This window comes from Formica exsecta, unplaced genomic scaffold (assembly GCF_003651465.1).
Source record: "Formica exsecta isolate Colony F162 unplaced genomic scaffold, ASM365146v1 scaffold229, whole genome shotgun sequence".
NCBI classification, from domain to species: domain Eukaryota; kingdom Metazoa; phylum Arthropoda; class Insecta; order Hymenoptera; family Formicidae; genus Formica; species Formica exsecta.
The window spans coordinates 120,249-129,347 of record NW_021849582.1 but is presented as its reverse complement, the minus strand read 5'-3'; the positions used below and the strand labels follow the sequence as shown (position 1 = coordinate 129,347).

Below are 9,099 nucleotides of genomic sequence, written 5' to 3'. Positions count from 1 at the left end.
GTAGACATGTGATATTTCAAGGAATATTTCGCGGGAATAAAATAGTCAAGGTCGAGATATATCTTACATGCAACGAATCGACGGATCGGCCGGAAAATATTGTAATCTATGTACGTTAATTCATCCGTTACATGCGATTGCGCACAAGCCGGTACATTAAAGTTGCCTCGACTTGTTTACCGTGCCTTTAAACGAGTATCCTCGGCAATATGGTGAAATAATTATTACGCGCAGCCGCAGCGCGAGGACTGATTGTGATTACGCAAAGCGGAGAGATTAAAAACGTCCGATTTATTTTCACGCAAAGAAAATATCGAGATTGCCGCAATATTTGGTATATATTAATTATATGTGCCAATTTACGGTGTTAAAATGAAGGCCATAATTTCATCGAAACTTTTGCCATCAAGTTTTTTCAAGAAAAGGAAGACGAAAATCATTTCTACTTAATAAATTTATGACGTAAAATGCTGTGTGTGTTTTGTGTAGATTAGACAAACAATTAACGAACGTTTTCTTGTTCGGAAAATTTTGTGATTCATAGCTAATCATCTCTAGATAAAATGACTAATTATAAGCTGGTAAACAAGTTATATTCTCGCAAACTTAGCATTAGCATGGATCAAATTACGCTTCCGCTTGTAATACATTGTTTTCCTCTCTTCGAGAGAGGGATTTTTTACTTTGTACTCCGATCGTTGTCGAACGTCGTGAACGATCGAATAGAAGCGCATTACGAGCAAATTGATTTATCATCACCATTCGATATACAGGGTGTTCCAGGTCAGCTCAATGAAACTTTAGGGTCTTATAGGAAATTGAATTTGGAACAAAGAAGAGTTTCTATAAATATAGATTCGGAAACGCTTCGTTAAAAAGTTATAGCTCTCTGTAAGTAATTAGTTATGATCAAAATTTAATAAGAACATTTTTATGTTTGTATTTTCAATGTTTGCATTACGAATGTAATGTTTAAACACAAAACATCGAAAGGTGGTTTTTTCAAGTTTCTGCTTTTTTCGTTATTTTGAGCATATTTTCTTTTGAACGCCTCATCAGAATTAAATGAAATTGGTATAATTTAATTTGTTATTTAATTACTCATCAGATTTATTTCGTTACTTTTTTTCAAATCAATGAAGGTTTTGAAGTTATTTTTGAAATTCATCAAAAAACGTGATTTTTTGAAGTTTATTAGCTATAACTTTTTAACGAAGTTTCCGAATTCAATTTCCTATAAGAGTCTGAAGTTTCATTGACCTGACTTGGAACACCCTATATATTATTCGAGACAATCGGATACGCGAGAAATACTCGGAAATGATTAGAAAACTTAATTCATAGTAGATATTTAAAACATATTCTCTCTGATCTATAATATATAATAGTGATATCTACATATCGCGTGACGAAGACGTCAAGTCGAAAGTAAACTTGATCGTGACGAGTCGAGGATTTTTATTTCTCCTTCTTTTAACGTTCGCGAATTGTTGTCGACGGAATGGCGCGAGCGAAATAATTCTCGGGAGTGAATAATGATTGCGACAAACGCTCTTTTGCGCGCATTCACAGCTCGTCGTTTTCTCGTTGCGATCTACTCTTAATCGTTTTAACATCGTTTGCACGAAGATAGATGGCATTGTGTCGATTTATGTTAGTTGTTTGAGGAAAGTGTCAAAGGAATCTTAAGCAGATTTGTCAAGACCTTAATGCGTGGCGCGATGCAGCGCGTGTGCAAATAATACACGCACACGGCGCGTCACATCATTGATTACGTAGTCAACAGGTTGTTTCGCGCAAGTACAAAAGCTCGTTTAATTCAAGTGACATATATTTATTTGCTAGCGTGTGTTATCACGTCAGAGCTACGTCGCGTGTTTATCTCGAGAGTACAATATTACGAAAACTCACTTGCATAATTAATATTTAAACAGTTTGACGATTAAAAAATAAGGTAAGGGTGAAAAATAATGTTTTAAAACTTGTATAAAAATAATTTTAAATACAAGGGAAGAAAGAAAGAGAAAGAATCAGACAGACATGAAGTTCTTATATCGCATAAATCTATATTTATGAAATATATCGCAATCTTCTAATATTTATGCACTACCAGAAAATAATAATTTTTTTAATAAGTGAGAATAAAGTAAAAATAATCATTACTTTTATACTTTCTATAAAAATATATTTGATATTATTGTGATAATTTTGCTACATAGTTTTTCCAATGTGCGAATAAATACAAATACAATATTGGAATATTTTCTTTTCAATATATATATTTTATCTTGCTCAACTCTCTGTGATCATGTAGTTTGTTTATTCGTTAAACATTGGACGAATACACAAATATGACACATTTATGCGTCGAACTTTATTACATTGTCATGCTCCGATATAACATCACATCTGTTTCGATCCGGTGAGTATATTTGGCGAATGTGCCGCGTCCGGCTTTATGGCTTTATCCCAGTCACACTGTATTACGATTCATATTTAAAGAGCGATATGAGATAAACGACGTGTTACGTGCGCGACAAGAGAGAGAGAGAGAGAGAGAGAGAAAGAGAGAAATACGACGTGCACGTACATCGAAGAGCTCGTGTTATAATCTCGTCGTTGATTTTTCTGATCCCGCCTTTCACTCATCCAAGCACTTCCTCCTTTCTTCGAGAATCTTCTCGCGGGATCGCATTATGATGCATTCCTGACGTTTTCTTGACCCTGCTTCTCACTCGAATTTCCGGTCGAAGATATCGCGCTCGGTTCTCGTACAAATGCTATGTACAAATGCAACGTGTTTAGATTCTTAAGATCCCTTTCACTCAATTGATCCGTCTAATTTCCGCATTTCGGTACGACGGCATTTCTTTTTTCTTTTTTTTTTTTTTCTTCTTTTTCGTCGATGTAACGATGCAACGATGCCTGTATCGTGATTCATTGTCATCAATTTTTTTCGTCGTTCCCAGGACAATAGAATGCCATCAATTTAGAACGTGACGTGCTCGTCAATCGACCTGGGCATGGTAATCTTCGCACTTAAACGGCTCAATCCCGCCTTTCACTTCGCGAATATACTTCCTCCTTTCTTCGGATTTTTTTTCATATCTTGCCATTCTCCCTCATACAAAGTTTTTTTTCCCAATTTCCGGTTAGATACATTAAGATCTATTAAATTATGGTGCCGCCCATATAAAGTTATAAATACAGTGTTTATTTGTTAACTTTTTTAATTTTGATGTTGTTAGTTAGTACAGGAAATGACTTTCATTAGCAATATAATAGTTTGTGTGTCCGCGTCTCTATTATATCTACGTGTTAATAAATATCAAATATGTTTCTTTTATTATATATTCCTACTGTTTTTAGATTGTCCATGTTCATAAATTTATGATCGATAGCACATATCAATCTGCAACGACATCGGACTTTCATATGTTACGCTACTTAATGTTACTTTAACGTAATTCTTTTTTCATGGTCACGCAATTTAATTGATTATATTCCACGACACTTAAGTATCTCTTTTGCTGAAAAAGAAGTGTATCCCTTTTTATGAATTTTATCCTGCGTATCGGATAATGTAAAGCTATATTAAATAATCTCGATACGACAATAAACACGAGTTTATTGCGATATTAAAACTTTACGTTCCATTTCCTTTTATGCATCACGTCTTGCGTCTTTATTGAGTGGAAATCGTACGCACGCGACCCGCGTCACATTTTGCGTCGTGACGAGAAACAATCGTAAAACTTTGAAAAGGAATCGCGCTCGTGTCAAAAGTTACGTTGACGAGAGGACTTCGCACCCGAAATTGCGCGAGAATTTGGATCGTTTTGTACACACGCGCAAAGATCAAGAGGTTCGCCGTATTTTCACAGGCGGACAACTTTACGATCGGCGTATCTTCGCGCAATAAATGACGTGTAGCATGTATTTATTTTTACATCTATGTCGTGAATTAGCGTAATTTGATTTTACGTTTGTAGCACATCGTTTTATTACATCGTCAATCTCAGCCGCGTTGCATCTCCATGTATTCATATATTTATGCTTTTCTAACGCGGCGATAATCCCGAGAATGTTGATCGCGCCGTCGTTCTTCATGCGATACCACCCTAATCGCCGATCGAACTTCGATCTTCGCGAACGGACTTCGCGCTCGAGCTCTATCGCCGCTTTTGTAATTAGACATGTGATACCTAGACACGTGACACGTGACGGTCATTCTAAAAGAGATTGTAATCGCTAAACGTCGTGACTACAATGTATCATGATGCGATATACATGTATATAGGTATGCGCGATGGGTGTGTAAGATTTCTTCCACATGCTTTCAAGGTTACCTAAATTAAGTAACGTTGCTCGTCGCAATTTCAGAAAGTTAAAATCCCTCGAATTCGTCGCGGGGAGAAAAAGGCGAGAAATGTAGGACGTCTCGGTATGCATCATTAACGCTCGTTCCTCGCGTCGTGCAAAGATTCAGTCTCGTAGTAAGCCTCTCCTCGCGTTTCTCTTATTCATAATTCCAATGTCCATTATTCATCATTATTAATAGATCACCCATGCGTTCCCCGCGCATAACTCTTTTCTGCGCGCGTAACCTTTCTCCTGTGCATATTAAGCTTAATAAATCCGACTCGACTAAGCGACAGTGTGCGCCGAGCTGTTTCAGAATGGTCGATTATATTATACGCTAAACAATGGTGCGCGAGACGTTGGTTTGATCAAACGGGTCATTTGTTGCTCACCACGCCGCGTATATTGACGTAGGCGTAATAAGTTATGTTTCTCGAAAATATCAGGCATGATCTGCGTTGTGCAACGTTGTTCTATTTGCAACACGTGTTGCGCGAGGCCATGGCTGGATGTCACCGCTTTTATTATCCCCAAAGAATCCCTCTGTCCGATATCTGAATCCGCGAATTCCACCGCTATGGGAATTAACGGAGCAGATATATACCGAGATTGTACAATACTTCAGCATATATGTATAATCCTCTTACAAGATCTACAGGATCTCAAATAAATATTCTATCGCGAATTAAAGTTAATATTATAAAAATATGTCTTTATTGTAATAGATTTAGAATTTAAAATCATAGAGTATTTTTTTATGAAGTATGCTCTTTCTATTAAGAAGAGAAAAACATTTTTTATTACAAAAAAACTGTAGCTTATACATATATCTCAAAGAAATTTGCCGTTTTTTTTTTTTGCAATATTATATTATAATATATTATAATATATTTACGGATACTATGTATATATGCATACAGAGTTTGTGAGAATATTAAACCAAACTTAATTAATATTTAGATGACCTTGCCATAAAAGTGTGTATAATTTATATGAGCTATTAAATGAACAATTCCGGGAACTCGCAAATATTCTAAGCACAGATATTAATCTCGACTCACTGATCTCTTGTCCTCATATCGTTCGATCGTTTCCCTTCCTGTGTTTACATTTTATTCCGATAATCTGCTTTCAAACTTGTTGTACATACACGACGTATTGAGCTTGTTGAAGGTCAAGTTTTGGAATTCGCATGATTGAACAGTTGGATAAGGCAACGGTTATATACTTAACGCGTAGTCTGATGAAAATTTATGCGAAACTTTTGATAGCGTATTCCGGTTTGTGCGTGTGTACAAATACGGAATATCTCTTAAATAATAGAATCGAATACAGTTGCTTTAAAATTTCCAAGATTTCATCAAAGCTATACATTAACTATAATGTTTACTATAATAAAATGCGAACTAACCGGAAACGAAAGCCTCTGTCAAGATACGTTGAAAATTCTCTTAAAATCTCTTAAAATCTCAATTTGCCGAAATAATAGCTATTTTAATATTGATTAGTTGAATCAGTAAACATATTCTTTCGTCATATTGATGACTCTTAAAATATGTCCAATACACAGGGTGGCCCCGAACGTTCCAGCCAGAGTTTGAGATCTTATAGGAAATTTAATTCTGAACAAAAAATTTCCTATAAACATGGGTCGAAAGATGCTTCCTTAAGAAGTTATCGCTCAAAAACCTCTGATACAAAGGAAGAGCAAAAGGTGAAAAGAAAATGAAATAAAAAGAAAATGAAACTTAATAAATTTCTTGAAAAAAACGATAAAAATAAAAAATAAAAATCTTTTTCTTTTATGAAAATAAAATAAATTTTTTTAAACTAAAATAGCACGTAATAGTAGAAAATGAATACAGTAACAAAAGCACTTTTTATATGTTTGAAACTGGTTATATCAGAATCTATGGAATGTACAACAATCGTTCGTGGCTACCCTGTATATAACATGGTAAACATATATATATATATATACGAAATTGCCGACTTTGACAAAATACGAATGTAAAATGATGGCACACGGTTTGCCTGTAAAGATTAATTTTATCTGGATCATTTCATCATGCGAGATACTTGAATATTCTCGCTACTGACTTGAATATCTTCGCTACAAATGTATTCGCTACTGTGTATTTATCACGGTTAGCCCACGTTCGTATTGTTGCAAAACGGGCGCGCGTGCGCGCGTCTTCCTTGACATTAAAATGTGCACTTATGTGCGTTCCATCGTCAAAGCGTAATATCTCCGCGCCCACCATTCTCTTTCTTCTTTCCTGATCATCCTTTATTTGCTCTTCTATCTTTCTTCTTCCTTTTTAACGTTCGTAATCGCTGTGTAATGTAAGCGGCGGCAAGTCAAGTGCGCCTTTTGTTCGCGAGCACTGTGCTATGAGAAATCACGCCGTTATTTACGTCGTTATTTATGTGTCGTATTATATGGCAAATAAAAATAATAAGCATTTGTAGTTTTAAATATACATTCTTCTACATTCAACGGGAATAAAAATCGAAATAAATAAAATTGTATGTAAAATATTATTGATATTTAAAAAGAAAAAATTGATTAAAACAAAGTTCATAGGTATGCGTTTGCGAATTGTGAACGCGTTGTCTAATTTTCTATTCTTTCCATTCTCGCGCTTTGAATGTCTCACGGTGTTGCTTTTCCCTTGATTTCGTGTGACTATACATAAATTAGTTCACATTTTCTCATTCTTACATTGTGTTTTATTAGCACAAATACGTCATACACTTTAAGTCATGCATTAATCGAGATATTTTTAATAATAATAATATTATTTAATAATATATATTTTAAAATATGCATTTTCCTATCTCTTTTTACAGTTAAAGAATTATAACTTATTTTAATTGTTTTAAATGTACTTTTACAAATTTTTTAACTTAAAAATTAATTTTTATAAGGCATTCAGTTTAGTCAGTTGTACATTCAAAAAAATTTGCGAAGACAATATTTAATTAATTTTCTATTAAGGAAGAATATTTATTATAGGTTGGTTTAAAAAATATATAGATTCTCCCGGGCGATAGCATTCTGGGTATATTTATTACGGTATTTATCAAGGCTCGTTTTAATGCATCGCTTGCCGATACACGATGTTGTATATTGCAATATTTTCTTTATCTTTTCCACGCGATCGAATGTTATTAATGGAGCGATGCGTATATCTACATGCTTCTTGTTTACAATAGCATCGTTTTTTTTTTTCATTGTCGCAATATTATGCATTCAATATATCGTTTTCTAGTTCTCTAGTTTTTATGTTTTAATTAAACATGTCACGTGTTTATTGTTCATTAGGTCAAGTACGGCGACCATTACATATATATCAAATAGAATGAGTATCAATCATTATTCACATATATTTCATTTTGGATTTATTTTTATTTATTGCACAAATACAAATGGCACGCATTTATTTTCGTTCCCATTGACTTTGTTATCTCCTTTTTATTCGCTTGCTCAGATCAACTGTGCCTTCTTGTTTTATATCCGTTTTACTATGGCTTCCTGTATTTATTCCCTTGTTATTTTTTATCTCTAAACAAATTCTCTTTTCAATCCTTTTTTTTTATCATCAATGCACCTCGGTACTTTCATACGTTACTTGAAACGTAAAACAAAATTATATTATAACCGTTTTTCTCGGACAAAATATTCTAACAAATTATATAAACATTGGAATTAAAATCCATGGAGATTATTAAAATATGTAGTTATGGGCAACGATCGTGTAATCATTCTTTGATCGTGTGATTATTCTAGAATAATTTTAAACTTGCACTATGATATTTGAATAGATTGGTTAATTAAACAATTTGTTATAATTTTCATTTATACATGATTTCCCCATTTGAACAAGATGTAAAAAGATACATTTTCTTGTGAGAAAGATGATATATCTCTAAGCTTACATCATTTTTAGCGGAATTGCAGAAGAATAAATAATAATTATGATAGATATAGTTGTTGATATCGATTTTATTTTTTGCTGATTAAAATTAGTATTCGCGCGTAGATCACATGCGAGTTTGTTCTGCGAAATTATAGATTATGCTTATCCAACCATTTAATTTTATAATAGAGCTTGTTTAGATGTCATGTTATTACGATAGCTATTAAGTCTTGGCGTAAAGATTAGATGATTTTACATCTTTTTATTCTACTGAACATTTATTATTAAAGCTCTTTTACATCTGTACATTCCACGCGGAATCCAGCTCTATTCGAAATCTATTATTACATGTAAATCTTATTTTATCACAATTACAGAAACTATCGTGCGCTATGGAAGTAATTAACTTTGAAACATGTCATCGTTCTTTACTGGATTCTCAACTCGTATCACGATTCAATATTATAATCTTCCAAAATTTTTATTCTTATCAAATCTTTTTCGATCTTGTGAAATTTGAATCTTTTACTCTCAGAATCGAATAAAAAGAAACGTGATGAATAAAATATATTTTATAAGAATAATACATATATGTATATATATATATATATATATATATATATATATATATATATATATATATATATATATATATATATATATATATATATATATATATATATATATATATATATATATATATATATATATATATATATATATATATATATATATATATATATATATATATATATATATATATATATATATATATATATATATATATATATATATATATATATATATATATATA

General features: G+C 32.8%; 1 protein-coding gene across 2 annotated transcripts in view; it reads left to right on the top strand.

Moving 5' to 3' along the window:
- LOC115235642 (terminal nucleotidyltransferase 5C) overlaps positions 1-9,099 on the top strand; it is a 136,217-nt gene that overhangs the window by 70,862 nt on the left and 56,256 nt on the right. The window lies entirely within an intron of this gene.